Genomic DNA, 16947 nt, shown 5'->3' on the forward strand with positions numbered 1-16947 from the left:
TTTTGGATTCAGAATGCCTGATACCCACACCAGTTTTGTGGTTCTCTGGGGTCAGTTGAAGTCCTTGTAGAAGAGAGGGCTCTTCCACTTATTTGGCTGGGTGATGATTGACAAATATAAATGCTCAATAATTTTCAAATTATAATTACTAGAATTTTTTTGTTTTTGCTTTTAGGTACTGCTTCTACTACAACTCCAGGTGAATATATCCTTCCTATTCTAAAAGTGTAACTTTGACTGCAGTAAAAAGGCTCTGTCAAGCCTCATTGTTTGTATTTTAAGAGCTCCGTGATTGTAATTAACGTGAAACACAGCTACAACTTTTCCTGCTGAAAAAGTCAAAAACATTTAGATCATCTACTACTCCTTCATTTTCCGGGTCAGTACAGCACAGTAATTTCACGAATCAAGTGGGCCCCGATGCTTTCCTTCCCATATCACCAGTTCCATGTGGTTAACATTCACTGACTGCTGTTTGAAAGAAATATCTAGCGACTTATATACAACCTTGCAGAACATGCTTTATGCAGACATATTGACAAAATTCTCCGTGGGTGGGATGTGACAGAATGAGGATGCAAAGACATTTAACTCCAAAGTAAAAGAATCTAGTCAGTCCAACCTTGATCAAACCTCATTTGCCCGTATTTTTGCAGCAAAATTGTATAACCTCCACTCTGGAGTTGTGGCCCCTGAGGTGAATGCTAATCTTCTGTGTGATAGGAGGACTCTACAGTTTAGCAGTGTAATAGTTCATTGTAAATAACTGTCGATGGTTTTCAAATTAAAATTAAATAAATTGTTTCTTTCTGTGTTTAGGTGCGAGTTCTACTACAGCTCCCAGTGAGTATATCCTTCCCATACTAAATATTGCAAACTTTAACTACATTTCAAAAGCTCCATCGAAGAACATCACGTCTGATTTGAAGAGATTCTTGACTTTAATAAACCTGACACACAGAGTTGGTCTTCTTAGGAAAAAATAATTGCTGCTTCTAAATGCCAGTCTTTGAGGATGTCTGATTTTCATTCAGAAGTAATATTGTTAGGTCATTGCTATGCTAAGGGCAGTAAGGGAACTTTGTCTTCTTTGGTTTGTGGAGTTTCGGTGCACAAATTTTTGTCAGATTCTGCAATCATATACTAACGATCAGTTTCAAGGGAAGACTGAAGTCATGAGAAACTGACAGACAGGGGAAAAGGCTAGGCATAGCAGCATGAGGAAGCAGCTGAGGAGAGAAGATATGGAGGAGCTGTTATTGGGTTCATCCACATCTCACATGTGCGAGTCACTTGAAGGCCAGCTGGTCAGAACTCAGCAACAAAATTTTCCTGTGAGGAACAAAGGCAAATTTCTGAAATTTTCATAACGTTAGAACACATGAGTTCTAAATTCGGCAGAAAGCAAAACAAAGTCTGCATTTTTTATACAACAATTCTGGTACTGATGATCCAGTGATAATAATGAAAGCTGGAGGTTCATTGAGGAGTGATTGTACAAAGCACGTGTGAAGGGGTCAGGATCAGTTCTGAACTTGAGGGGATATTGTTCTTGTCAGTAGCCACCATTGGACAAGATGGGTTCGGGAAACTGAACAGCACATCAGCGATTGCGTAACACATTGGGCTCTCATACGCAAGTTGATGTAATGCATTCTGATACCAAATATATTTCTGCATGTATAATCTGCTTATATACACAGCAGATGAGTACCATCACAAAATGCGTTTATTATAATTAGTTCTTATTATCCATCTTCAGTCAGTAACTGTAATACTGAATGGGGCAATGGTGATTATTAATTTCAGAACAAGTCTGAAGAGAAAAGCTGGACAGTCAGCTGATTTAATGTCTTCAGAGGTGATCATTCACTCTGCCATCTTTTTCCTTTTGATATAAATGCTCACTTCTGAATTGTCCGATATTCTAGTAAGTGCTGTCTTGAACATTCCTTACCGTACAATTCCTTGGGATTGAGAATGACTTGCACACACTCCTGTTCTGTGGTGTCGCGGGTGACAATTGAAGCCCTTGTGGAGAGAGAAGACTCTCCCACATTATGGCCGGGTGATGATTGACATATATAAACAGATAATTTTCAAATTATAATTAACTGAACTTTTTTCTTTTTGCTTTAAGGTACTGCATCTACTACAACTCCAGGTTAGTATATCCTTCCTATTCTAAAAGCGTAACTGTGACTGCAGTAAAAAGGCTTTGTCAAGCCTCATCGTTTGTATTTCAGGAGCTCCTTGATTATAATTAATGTGAAACACAGCTACAACTTTTAGTTCTGCAGCAATTGGATGCATTTAGATCATCAATCAGTCAGTTATTTTCTGGGTCGGTACAGAACAGGAATTTCACCAGTCAAGTGGGCTCGTGCACTGTTTCATTCCCTCTCGCCAGTTCCAAGTGGTTAACTTTGACTGACTGCTGTTTGAAAGCAATATCTAGTGAACTATGTGCATCCTTGTAGAACATGCTGTGTGCAGACATATTTACAAAATTCCCCGTGGGTGGGAAGGGATAGAATGAGGTCGCAAATTCATTTATCTCCAAAGTGGTCACGTAGTCCAGAAATCTAGTCACCCCAACCTTAAGCAAACCTTATTTGACAGTACTTTTGCAGCAAGAATGTTTAACTTCCTCTCCGGATTAGTGGCCTGAGGTAAATGCTGAACCTGCCATGTGATGTGAGGACTCCACAGTTTAGCAGTGTAATAGCTGACCTTTATTAACTGTCAATGGTTTTCAAATTATAATTAAACAAATTGTATTTTTCTGCTTCCAGGTGCCAGTTCTACTGCAACTCCCAGTGAGTATCTCTTTCAAATCCTAAATATTGCAAATTTTAACTGCAGTTCAAAAGCTCCATTAAATGACATCGTATCTAGCTTGAAACAGAGAGTGGGACTTTTTAGCAAACAATAATTGCTGCTTGTAATTCCAGTCTTTGAGAACACCCAGGTTTCATTCAGAAGTAACATATTTAGGTCATTGCTATGCTGACGGAAGTTAGGGAACTGTGTCTTGCTTGGTGATTGGAGTTTTCAGTGGACAAATTTTTTGTGGACACTGCTCATAAATCGATCAGATTTAGCATTGTTTTGGCAACAATCAGTTTCTGGTGAAGACTGAAATCATGAGAGAGTGAAACACAGGGGATAAGCTAGCCACAGTACCACGAGGAAACAGCCGAGGATGGAAGATATGGAGAATCTGTGACTGGGTTCATCCACATCTGACGTGAGAATCATTTGAAGGCAAGCTGGTCAGATCTCAGGAACAAAATTTTCCTGTGAGGAACAATGACAACTATGCGGAATTTTCACATCATTAGGACACAACAGGTCTAAATTCAGAATAAAGCAAAAGAAAAGTATACGTTCTTTTAGAGGAAATTGTGATATTGATGGATAGATAAATAACTAGATTGATATACTTTATTGATTCTGAGGGAAATTGGGAAATTGATGATAAGCTGATAATAATGAAAGGTGGAGGTTGATTGAGGAGAGGGTGTACGAAGCATGTGTGAAGGGGTCAGGATCAGTTCTGGAGTTGAGGGGATATTGTCCTTGTCAGTAGCCACCATTGGACAAGATGGGTTCGGGAAACTGAACAGCACATCAGAGATTGGTAACACATTGCGCTCCCATATGCAAGTTGATGTAATGCATTCTGATACCAAATATACTTCTGCATTTATATTCTCCTTATATAGACAGCAGATGAATACCATCAGAAAATTCAGTTAATAGTAATGTAATTCTTATTTTCCATCTTCAGTCAGTAGCTGTAATACTGAATGGGGCAATGGTGATTATTGAGTTCAGAACATGTCTGAAGAGAAAACAGCTGGACTTTCAGCTGATTTAATGTCTTCAGTGTTGATCAATCACTCTGCCACCTTCTTCCTTTAGGTAGCAATGCCCACTTCTCAATTGTCCAAAATTTTAGTAACCGCTGTCTTCAACACTCCTTACAGTAAAATTCTTTGGGATTGAGAATGCCTAACACTCACTCCCGTTTTGTGGTGCCGTGTGTGACAATTAAAGCCTTTGTGGAGTGAAAAGACTCTGCTACATTATGGCCGGGTGATGATTGACATATACAAACATAATAATTTTCAAATTATAATTAACTGAACATTTTTCTTTTTGCTTTAAGGTACTGCTTCTACTACAACTCCAGGTGAGTATATCCTTCCTATTCTAATAGTGAAACTATTACTGCAGTATAAAGGCTCTGTCAAGCCTCATCATTTGTATTTCAAGAGCTCCTTGATGATAATTAATATGAAACACAGCTACAACTTTTCCTCCTGCAACAATTGGATGCATTTAGGTCATCAACCAGTCCGTTAATTTCTGGGTCATTACAGAACATGAATTTCACAAGTCAAGTGGGCTCTGATGCCATTTCATTCCCCTTTCGCCAGTTCAAAGTGGTCAACTTTCACAGACTGCTGTTTGAGAGCAAGGTCTAGTGCTTTATGCAGACATATTTGCAAAATACCCCGCGGGTTGTACAGGGTAGAATGAGGTTGCAAGTTCACTTAACTCCAAAGTGGTCATGTAGTCCAGGAATCTAGTCACCCCAACCTTAAGCAAGCCTTACATGACCGTGCTTTTGCAGCAAGAATGTTTAACCTCCTCTCTGGATTGATGGCCCGAGGTATATGCTGAACCCGCCGTTTTGGACTCCACAGTTTAGCAGTGTAACAGCTGACCATTAACAACTGTCAATAGTTTTTAAATTATAATTAAACAAATTGTTATTTTCTGCTTTCAGGTGCTAGTTCTACTGCAACTCCCAGTGAGTATATCTTTCAAATCCTAAATATTGCAAATTTTAACTGCATAATCTTGAAACAGAGAATGGGCCTTTTCAACAAACAATAATTGCTGCTTGTAATTACCAGTCCTTGAGTACTCTCAGGTTTCATTCAGGTCATTGTTATGCTAAGGGAAGTTAGAAAACTGAGTCGGAGTCCTGACGAAGGGTCTCGGCCTGAAATGTCGACTTCCTAGAGACGCTGACTGGCCTGCTGCGTTCACCAGCAACTTTGATGTGTGTTGCTTGAATTTCCAGCATCTGCAGAATTCCCCTTGATGCTTTATGCAGACATATTAACAAAATTCCCAGTGGGTGGGACGGGATAGAATGAAGTTGCAAATTCATTTAACTCCAAAGTGGTCATGTAGTCCAGGTATCTAGTCACCCCAACCTTAAGCAAACCTTATTTGACCGTGCTTTTGCAGCAAGAATGTTTGACCTCCTCTCTGGATTAGTGGCCAGAGATAAATACTGAACCTGCTGTGTGATGTGAGGACTCCACAGCTTAGCAGTATAATAGCTGACCTTTAATAATTGTCAACGGTTTTCAACTTATAATTAAACAAACTGTTTTTTTCTGCTTTCAGGTGCGAGTTCCACTGCAGCTCCCAGTGAGTATACCTTTCAAATCTTAAATGTTGCAAATTTTAACTGCATTTCAAAAGCTCCCTTGAACAGCATCATGTCTAGCTTGAAGATTTTTTTGACTTTAATCATCTTGAATCGGAGAGTGGGTCATCTTAGCAAACGAAAATTGCTACTTGTAATTGCCAGTCTTTGAGTACTCCCAGGTTTCATTCAGAAGTAATATATTTAGGTCATTCCTAGGCTAAGGGAAGTTAGGGAACTCTGTCTTGCTTTGTGATTGGAGTTTTCAGTGAACGAATTTTCTGTGGACAGTGGTCACAAATCAAACAGATTTAGCATTGTTTTGGTAACGGTCAGATTCAGGTGAAGACTGAAATCATGAGAGGGTGAAACAGAGGGGAAAAGTTAGCCACAGTAGCACAAGGAACCAGCTGAGGAGGGAAAATACAGAGAATCTGTTATTGGCTTCATCCACATCTGACATATACAAGTCATTTAAAGGCCATTTGGTCAGAACTAAGGAACAAAATTTTCATGTGAGGAACAATGACAACTATGCGAAATTTTTATATCGTTAATACACAAGCGTTCTACATTCAGTAGAAAGCAAAAAAATGTATTTGTTCATTTATAGGACAATTGTGATACTGATAATAAACTGATAATCATGAAAACTTGAGGTTTATTGAGGAGTGATTGTACAAAGCACGTGTGAAGGGGTCAGGATCAGTTCTGGAGTTGAGGGGATATTGTACTTGTCAGTAGCCACCATTGGACAAGATGGGTCCGGGAAACTGAACAGCACATCAGAGATTGCCTAAAACATTGCGCTCTCATATGCAAGTTGATGTAATGCATTCTGATACCAAATATATTTCTGCATGTATATTCTCCTTATATAGACAGCAGATGAATACCATCAGAAAATTCAGTTAATAGTAATGTAATTCTTGTTATACATCTTCAGTCAGTAATTGTAATACTGAATGGAGCAATGGTGATTATTGAGTTCAGAACATGTCTGAAGAGAAGCAGCTGGACTTTCAGCTGATTTAATGTCTTCAGTGTTGATCAATCACTCTGCCAACTTCTTCCTTTAGGTAGCAATGCTCACTTCTCAATTGTCCAAAATTCTAATAACCGCTGTCTTCAACACTCCTGACAGTAACATTCTTTGGGATTGAGAATGCCTTACACACACTCCTGTTTTGTGGTGCCGCGGGTGACAATTGAAGCACTTGTGGAGAGAGAAGACTCCCACGTTATGGCTGGGTGATGATTGACCTATATAAACAGATAATAATTTTCAATTTATAATTAACTGAACTTTTTTCTTTTTCCTTTAAGGTACAGTATCCACTACAACTCCAGGTGAGTATATCCTTCCTATTCTAAAACGTAACTGTGACTGCAGTAAAAAGGCTCTGTCAAGCCTCATCGTTTGTATTTCAAGAGCTCCTTGATGATAATTAATGTGATACACAGCTACAACTTTACCTCCTGCAACAATTGGATGCATTTAAATCATCAACCAGTCTATTAATTTCTGGGTCAATACAGAGCAGGGATTTCACAAGTCAAGTGGGCTCCGAAGGCGTTTCATTCCCCTTTCGCCAGTTCCAAGTGGTTAACTTTCTCTGACTGCTGTTTGAGAGCAAAGTCTAGTGCTTTATGCAGACATATTTACAAAATTCCCCCTGGGTTGTACAGGGTAGAATGAGGTTGCAAATTCATTTAACTCCAATGCGGTCATGTAGTCAAGGAATCTAGTCACCGCAAACTTTAGCAAGCCTTATTTGACCATGCTTTTGCAGGAAGAATGTTTAACCTCCTCTCTGGATTAGTGGCCCGAGGTAAATGCTGAACCCGCCGTTTTGGACTCCGCAGTTTAGCAGTGTAATAGCTGATCTTTAATAACTGTCAATAGTTTTCAAATTATAATTAAACAAATTGTTCTTTTCTGCTTTCAGGTGCTAGTTCAACTGCAACTCCCAGTGAGTATATCTTTCAAATCCTAAATATTGCAAATTTTAACTGCAGTTCAAAAGCTCCATCAAACGACATCATGTCTATCTTGAAGATTTTTTTGACTTCAATAATCTTGAAACAGAGAATGGGCCTTTTCAGCAAACAATAATTGATACTTGTAATTGCCAGTCCTTGAGTACTCCCAGGTTTCATTCAGGTCATTGATATGCTAAGGTAAGTTAGAAAACTGAGTCTTGCTTGGTGATTGGAGTTTTCACTGGACAAATTTTTTGTGGGCATTGGTTGCATATCGATCAGATTTAGCATTGTTTTAGTAACGATCAGTTTCAGGTGAAGACTGAAATGATGAGAAAGTGACACACAGGGGATAAGCTAGCCACAGTACCACGAGGAAACAGCCGAGGATGGAAGATATGGAGAATCTGTGACTGGGTTCATCCACATCTGACGTGAGAATCATTTGAAGGCAAGCTGGTCAGATCTCAGGAACAAAATTTTCCTGTGAGGAACAATGACAACTATGCGGAATTTTCACATCATTAGGACACAACAGGTCTAAATTCAGAATAAAGCAAAAGAAAAGTATACGTTCTTTTAGAGGAAATTGTGATATTGATGGATAGATAAATAACTAGATTGATATACTTTATTGATCCTGAGGGAAATTGGGAAATTGATGATAAGCTGATAATAATGAAAGGTGGAGGTTGATTGAGGAGAGGGTGTACGAAGCATGTGTGAAGGGGTCAGGATCAGTTCTGGAGTTGAGGGGATATTGTCCTTGTCAGTAGCCACCATTGGACAAGATGGGTTCGGGAAACTGAACAGCACATCAGAGATTGGTAACACATTGCGCTCCCATATGCAAGTTGATGTAATGCATTCTGATACCAAATATACTTCTGCATTTATATTCTCCTTATATAGACAGCAGATGAATACCATCAGAAAATTCAGTTAATAGTAATGTAATTCTTATTTTCCATCTTCAGTCAGTAGCTGTAATACTGAATGGGGCAATGGTGATTATTGAGTTCAGAACATGTCTGAAGAGAAAACAGCTGGACTTTCAGCTGATTTAATGTCTTCAGTGTTGATCAATCACTCTGCCACCTTCTTCCTTTAGGTAGCAATGCCCACTTCTCAATTGTCCAAAATTTTAGTAACCGCTGTCTTCAACACTCCTTACAGTAAAATTCTTTGGGATTGAGAATGCCTAACACTCACTCCCGTTTTGTGGTGCCGTGTGTGACAATTAAAGCCTTTGTGGAGTGAAAAGACTCTGCTACATTATGGCCGGGTGATGATTGACATATACAAACATAATAATTTTCAAATTATAATTAACTGAACATTTTTCTTTTTGCTTTAAGGTACTGCTTCTACTACAACTCCAGGTGAGTATATCCTTCCTATTCTAATAGTGAAACTATTACTGCAGTATAAAGGCTCTGTCAAGCCTCATCATTTGTATTTCAAGAGCTCCTTGATGATAATTAATATGAAACACAGCTACAACTTTTCCTCCTGCAACAATTGGATGCATTTAGGTCATCAACCAGTCCGTTAATTTCTGGGTCATTACAGAACATGAATTTCACAAGTCAAGTGGGCTCTGATGCCATTTCATTCCCCTTTCGCCAGTTCAAAGTGGTCAACTTTCACAGACTGCTGTTTGAGAGCAAGGTCTAGTGCTTTATGCAGACATATTTGCAAAATACCCCGCGGGTTGTACAGGGTAGAATGAGGTTGCAAGTTCACTTAACTCCAAAGTGGTCATGTAGTCCAGGAATCTAGTCACCCCAACCTTAAGCAAGCCTTACATGACCGTGCTTTTGCAGCAAGAATGTTTAACCTCCTCTCTGGATTGATGGCCCGAGGTATATGCTGAACCCGCCGTTTTGGACTCCACAGTTTAGCAGTGTAACAGCTGACCATTAACAACTGTCAATAGTTTTTAAATTATAATTAAACAAATTGTTATTTTCTGCTTTCAGGTGCTAGTTCTACTGCAACTCCCAGTGAGTATATCTTTCAAATCCTAAATATTGCAAATTTTAACTGCATAATCTTGAAACAGAGAATGGGCCTTTTCAACAAACAATAATTGCTGCTTGTAATTACCAGTCCTTGAGTACTCTCAGGTTTCATTCAGGTCATTGTTATGCTAAGGGAAGTTAGAAAACTGAGTCGGAGTCCTGACGAAGGGTCTCGGCCTGAAATGTCGACTTCCTAGAGACGCTGACTGGCCTGCTGCGTTCACCAGCAACTTTGATGTGTGTTGCTTGAATTTCCAGCATCTGCAGAATTCCCCTTGATGCTTTATGCAGACATATTAACAAAATTCCCAGTGGGTGGGACGGGATAGAATGAAGTTGCAAATTCATTTAACTCCAAAGTGGTCATGTAGTCCAGGTATCTAGTCACCCCAACCTTAAGCAAACCTTATTTGACCGTGCTTTTGCAGCAAGAATGTTTGACCTCCTCTCTGGATTAGTGGCCAGAGATAAATACTGAACCTGCTGTGTGATGTGAGGACTCCACAGCTTAGCAGTATAATAGCTGACCTTTAATAATTGTCAACGGTTTTCAACTTATAATTAAACAAACTGTTTTTTTCTGCTTTCAGGTGCGAGTTCCACTGCAGCTCCCAGTGAGTATACCTTTCAAATCTTAAATGTTGCAAATTTTAACTGCATTTCAAAAGCTCCCTTGAACAGCATCATGTCTAGCTTGAAGATTTTTTTGACTTTAATCATCTTGAATCGGAGAGTGGGTCATCTTAGCAAACGAAAATTGCTACTTGTAATTGCCAGTCTTTGAGTACTCCCAGGTTTCATTCAGAAGTAATATATTTAGGTCATTCCTAGGCTAAGGGAAGTTAGGGAACTCTGTCTTGCTTTGTGATTGGAGTTTTCAGTGAACGAATTTTCTGTGGACAGTGGTCACAAATCAAACAGATTTAGCATTGTTTTGGTAACGGTCAGATTCAGGTGAAGACTGAAATCATGAGAGGGTGAAACAGAGGGGAAAAGTTAGCCACAGTAGCACAAGGAACCAGCTGAGGAGGGAAAATACAGAGAATCTGTTATTGGCTTCATCCACATCTGACATATACAAGTCATTTAAAGGCCATTTGGTCAGAACTAAGGAACAAAATTTTCATGTGAGGAACAATGACAACTATGCGAAATTTTTATATCGTTAATACACAAGCGTTCTACATTCAGTAGAAAGCAAAAAAATGTATTTGTTCATTTATAGGACAATTGTGATACTGATAATAAACTGATAATCATGAAAACTTGAGGTTTATTGAGGAGTGATTGTACAAAGCACGTGTGAAGGGGTCAGGATCAGTTCTGGAGTTGAGGGGATATTGTACTTGTCAGTAGCCACCATTGGACAAGATGGGTCCGGGAAACTGAACAGCACATCAGAGATTGCCTAAAACATTGCGCTCTCATATGCAAGTTGATGTAATGCATTCTGATACCAAATATATTTCTGCATGTATATTCTCCTTATATAGACAGCAGATGAATACCATCAGAAAATTCAGTTAATAGTAATGTAATTCTTGTTATACATCTTCAGTCAGTAATTGTAATACTGAATGGAGCAATGGTGATTATTGAGTTCAGAACATGTCTGAAGAGAAGCAGCTGGACTTTCAGCTGATTTAATGTCTTCAGTGTTGATCAATCACTCTGCCAACTTCTTCCTTTAGGTAGCAATGCTCACTTCTCAATTGTCCAAAATTCTAATAACCGCTGTCTTCAACACTCCTGACAGTAACATTCTTTGGGATTGAGAATGCCTTACACACACTCCTGTTTTGTGGTGCCGCGGGTGACAATTGAAGCACTTGTGGAGAGAGAAGACTCCCACGTTATGGCTGGGTGATGATTGACCTATATAAACAGATAATAATTTTCAATTTATAATTAACTGAACTTTTTTCTTTTTCCTTTAAGGTACAGTATCCACTACAACTCCAGGTGAGTATATCCTTCCTATTCTAAAACGTAACTGTGACTGCAGTAAAAAGGCTCTGTCAAGCCTCATCGTTTGTATTTCAAGAGCTCCTTGATGATAATTAATGTGATACACAGCTACAACTTTACCTCCTGCAACAATTGGATGCATTTAAATCATCAACCAGTCTATTAATTTCTGGGTCAATACAGAGCAGGGATTTCACAAGTCAAGTGGGCTCCGAAGGCGTTTCATTCCCCTTTCGCCAGTTCCAAGTGGTTAACTTTCTCTGACTGCTGTTTGAGAGCAAAGTCTAGTGCTTTATGCAGACATATTTACAAAATTCCCCCTGGGTTGTACAGGGTAGAATGAGGTTGCAAATTCATTTAACTCCAATGCGGTCATGTAGTCAAGGAATCTAGTCACCGCAAACTTTAGCAAGCCTTATTTGACCATGCTTTTGCAGGAAGAATGTTTAACCTCCTCTCTGGATTAGTGGCCCGAGGTAAATGCTGAACCCGCCGTTTTGGACTCCGCAGTTTAGCAGTGTAATAGCTGATCTTTAATAACTGTCAATAGTTTTCAAATTATAATTAAACAAATTGTTCTTTTCTGCTTTCAGGTGCTAGTTCAACTGCAACTCCCAGTGAGTATATCTTTCAAATCCTAAATATTGCAAATTTTAACTGCAGTTCAAAAGCTCCATCAAACGACATCATGTCTATCTTGAAGATTTTTTTGACTTCAATAATCTTGAAACAGAGAATGGGCCTTTTCAGCAAACAATAATTGATACTTGTAATTGCCAGTCCTTGAGTACTCCCAGGTTTCATTCAGGTCATTGATATGCTAAGGTAAGTTAGAAAACTGAGTCTTGCTTGGTGATTGGAGTTTTCACTGGACAAATTTTTTGTGGGCATTGGTTGCATATCGATCAGATTTAGCATTGTTTTAGTAACGATCAGTTTCAGGTGAAGACTGAAATGATGAGAAAGTGACACACAGGGGATAAGCTAGCCACAGTACCACGAGGAAACAGCCGAGGATGGAAGATATGGAGAATCTGTGACTGGGTTCATCCACATCTGACGTGAGAATCATTTGAAGGCAAGCTGGTCAGATCTCAGGAACAAAATTTTCCTGTGAGGAACAATGACAACTATGCGGAATTTTCACATCATTAGGACACAACAGGTCTAAATTCAGAATAAAGCAAAAGAAAAGTATACGTTCTTTTAGAGGAAATTGTGATATTGATGGATAGATAAATAACTAGATTGATATACTTTATTGATCCTGAGGGAAATTGGGAAATTGATGATAAGCTGATAATAATGAAAGGTGGAGGTTGATTGAGGAGAGGGTGTACGAAGCATGTGTGAAGGGGTCAGGATCAGTTCTGGAGTTGAGGGGATATTGTCCTTGTCAGTAGCCACCATTGGACAAGATGGGTTCGGGAAACTGAACAGCACATCAGAGATTGGTAACACATTGCGCTCCCATATGCAAGTTGATGTAATGCATTCTGATACCAAATATACTTCTGCATTTATATTCTCCTTATATAGACAGCAGATGAATACCATCAGAAAATTCAGTTAATAGTAATGTAATTCTTATTTTCCATCTTCAGTCAGTAGCTGTAATACTGAATGGGGCAATGGTGATTATTGAGTTCAGAACATGTCTGAAGAGAAAACAGCTGGACTTTCAGCTGATTTAATGTCTTCAGTGTTGATCAATCACTCTGCCACCTTCTTCCTTTAGGTAGCAATGCCCACTTCTCAATTGTCCAAAATTTTAGTAACCGCTGTCTTCAACACTCCTTACAGTAAAATTCTTTGGGATTGAGAATGCCTAACACTCACTCCCGTTTTGTGGTGCCGTGTGTGACAATTAAAGCCTTTGTGGAGTGAAAAGACTCTGCTACATTATGGCCGGGTGATGATTGACATATACAAACATAATAATTTTCAAATTATAATTAACTGAACATTTTTCTTTTTGCTTTAAGGTACTGCTTCTACTACAACTCCAGGTGAGTATATCCTTCCTATTCTAATAGTGAAACTATTACTGCAGTATAAAGGCTCTGTCAAGCCTCATCATTTGTATTTCAAGAGCTCCTTGATGATAATTAATATGAAACACAGCTACAACTTTTCCTCCTGCAACAATTGGATGCATTTAGGTCATCAACCAGTCCGTTAATTTCTGGGTCATTACAGAACATGAATTTCACAAGTCAAGTGGGCTCTGATGCCATTTCATTCCCCTTTCGCCAGTTCAAAGTGGTCAACTTTCACAGACTGCTGTTTGAGAGCAAGGTCTAGTGCTTTATGCAGACATATTTGCAAAATACCCCGCGGGTTGTACAGGGTAGAATGAGGTTGCAAGTTCACTTAACTCCAAAGTGGTCATGTAGTCCAGGAATCTAGTCACCCCAACCTTAAGCAAGCCTTACATGACCGTGCTTTTGCAGCAAGAATGTTTAACCTCCTCTCTGGATTGATGGCCCGAGGTATATGCTGAACCCGCCGTTTTGGACTCCACAGTTTAGCAGTGTAACAGCTGACCATTAACAACTGTCAATAGTTTTTAAATTATAATTAAACAAATTGTTATTTTCTGCTTTCAGGTGCTAGTTCTACTGCAACTCCCAGTGAGTATATCTTTCAAATCCTAAATATTGCAAATTTTAACTGCATAATCTTGAAACAGAGAATGGGCCTTTTCAACAAACAATAATTGCTGCTTGTAATTACCAGTCCTTGAGTACTCTCAGGTTTCATTCAGGTCATTGTTATGCTAAGGGAAGTTAGAAAACTGAGTCGGAGTCCTGACGAAGGGTCTCGGCCTGAAATGTCGACTTCCTAGAGACGCTGACTGGCCTGCTGCGTTCACCAGCAACTTTGATGTGTGTTGCTTGAATTTCCAGCATCTGCAGAATTCCCCTTGATGCTTTATGCAGACATATTAACAAAATTCCCAGTGGGTGGGACGGGATAGAATGAAGTTGCAAATTCATTTAACTCCAAAGTGGTCATGTAGTCCAGGTATCTAGTCACCCCAACCTTAAGCAAACCTTATTTGACCGTGCTTTTGCAGCAAGAATGTTTGACCTCCTCTCTGGATTAGTGGCCAGAGATAAATACTGAACCTGCTGTGTGATGTGAGGACTCCACAGCTTAGCAGTATAATAGCTGACCTTTAATAATTGTCAACGGTTTTCAACTTATAATTAAACAAACTGTTTTTTTCTGCTTTCAGGTGCGAGTTCCACTGCAGCTCCCAGTGAGTATACCTTTCAAATCTTAAATGTTGCAAATTTTAACTGCATTTCAAAAGCTCCCTTGAACAGCATCATGTCTAGCTTGAAGATTTTTTTGACTTTAATCATCTTGAATCGGAGAGTGGGTCATCTTAGCAAACGAAAATTGCTACTTGTAATTGCCAGTCTTTGAGTACTCCCAGGTTTCATTCAGAAGTAATATATTTAGGTCATTCCTAGGCTAAGGGAAGTTAGGGAACTCTGTCTTGCTTTGTGATTGGAGTTTTCAGTGAACGAATTTTCTGTGGACAGTGGTCACAAATCAAACAGATTTAGCATTGTTTTGGTAACGGTCAGATTCAGGTGAAGACTGAAATCATGAGAGGGTGAAACAGAGGGGAAAAGTTAGCCACAGTAGCACAAGGAACCAGCTGAGGAGGGAAAATACAGAGAATCTGTTATTGGCTTCATCCACATCTGACATATACAAGTCATTTAAAGGCCATTTGGTCAGAACTAAGGAACAAAATTTTCATGTGAGGAACAATGACAACTATGCGAAATTTTTATATCGTTAATACACAAGCGTTCTACATTCAGTAGAAAGCAAAAAAATGTATTTGTTCATTTATAGGACAATTGTGATACTGATAATAAACTGATAATCATGAAAACTTGAGGTTTATTGAGGAGTGATTGTACAAAGCACGTGTGAAGGGGTCAGGATCAGTTCTGGAGTTGAGGGGATATTGTACTTGTCAGTAGCCACCATTGGACAAGATGGGTCCGGGAAACTGAACAGCACATCAGAGATTGCCTAAAACATTGCGCTCTCATATGCAAGTTGATGTAATGCATTCTGATACCAAATATATTTCTGCATGTATATTCTCCTTATATAGACAGCAGATGAATACCATCAGAAAATTCAGTTAATAGTAATGTAATTCTTGTTATACATCTTCAGTCAGTAATTGTAATACTGAATGGAGCAATGGTGATTATTGAGTTCAGAACATGTCTGAAGAGAAGCAGCTGGACTTTCAGCTGATTTAATGTCTTCAGTGTTGATCAATCACTCTGCCAACTTCTTCCTTTAGGTAGCAATGCTCACTTCTCAATTGTCCAAAATTCTAATAACCGCTGTCTTCAACACTCCTGACAGTAACATTCTTTGGGATTGAGAATGCCTTACACACACTCCTGTTTTGTGGTGCCGCGGGTGACAATTGAAGCACTTGTGGAGAGAGAAGACTCCCACGTTATGGCTGGGTGATGATTGACCTATATAAACAGATAATAATTTTCAATTTATAATTAACTGAACTTTTTTCTTTTTCCTTTAAGGTACAGTATCCACTACAACTCCAGGTGAGTATATCCTTCCTATTCTAAAACGTAACTGTGACTGCAGTAAAAAGGCTCTGTCAAGCCTCATCGTTTGTATTTCAAGAGCTCCTTGATGATAATTAATGTGATACACAGCTACAACTTTACCTCCTGCAACAATTGGATGCATTTAAATCATCAACCAGTCTATTAATTTCTGGGTCAATACAGAGCAGGGATTTCACAAGTCAAGTGGGCTCCGAAGGCGTTTCATTCCCCTTTCGCCAGTTCCAAGTGGTTAACTTTCTCTGACTGCTGTTTGAGAGCAAAGTCTAGTGCTTTATGCAGACATATTTACAAAATTCCCCCTGGGTTGTACAGGGTAGAATGAGGTTGCAAATTCATTTAACTCCAATGCGGTCATGTAGTCAAGGAATCTAGTCACCGCAAACTTTAGCAAGCCTTATTTGACCATGCTTTTGCAGGAAGAATGTTTAACCTCCTCTCTGGATTAGTGGCCCGAGGTAAATGCTGAACCCGCCGTTTTGGACTCCGCAGTTTAGCAGTGTAATAGCTGATCTTTAATAACTGTCAATAGTTTTCAAATTATAATTAAACAAATTGTTCTTTTCTGCTTTCAGGTGCTAGTTCAACTGCAACTCCCAGTGAGTATATCTTTCAAATCCTAAATATTGCAAATTTTAACTGCAGTTCAAAAGCTCCATCAAACGACATCATGTCTATCTTGAAGATTTTTTTGACTTCAATAATCTTGAAACAGAGAATGGGCCTTTTCAGCAAACAATAATTGATACTTGTAATTGCCAGTCCTTGAGTACTCCCAGGTTTCATTCAGGTCATTGATATGCTAAGGTAAGTTAGAAAACTGAGTCTTGCTTGGTGATTGGAGTTTTCACTGGACAAATTTTTTGTGGGCATTGGTTGCATA

The sequence above is a fragment of the Mobula birostris genome, chromosome 27 (genome assembly GCF_030028105.1).
Source record: "Mobula birostris isolate sMobBir1 chromosome 27, sMobBir1.hap1, whole genome shotgun sequence".
Classification (NCBI taxonomy): domain Eukaryota; kingdom Metazoa; phylum Chordata; class Chondrichthyes; order Myliobatiformes; family Myliobatidae; genus Mobula; species Mobula birostris.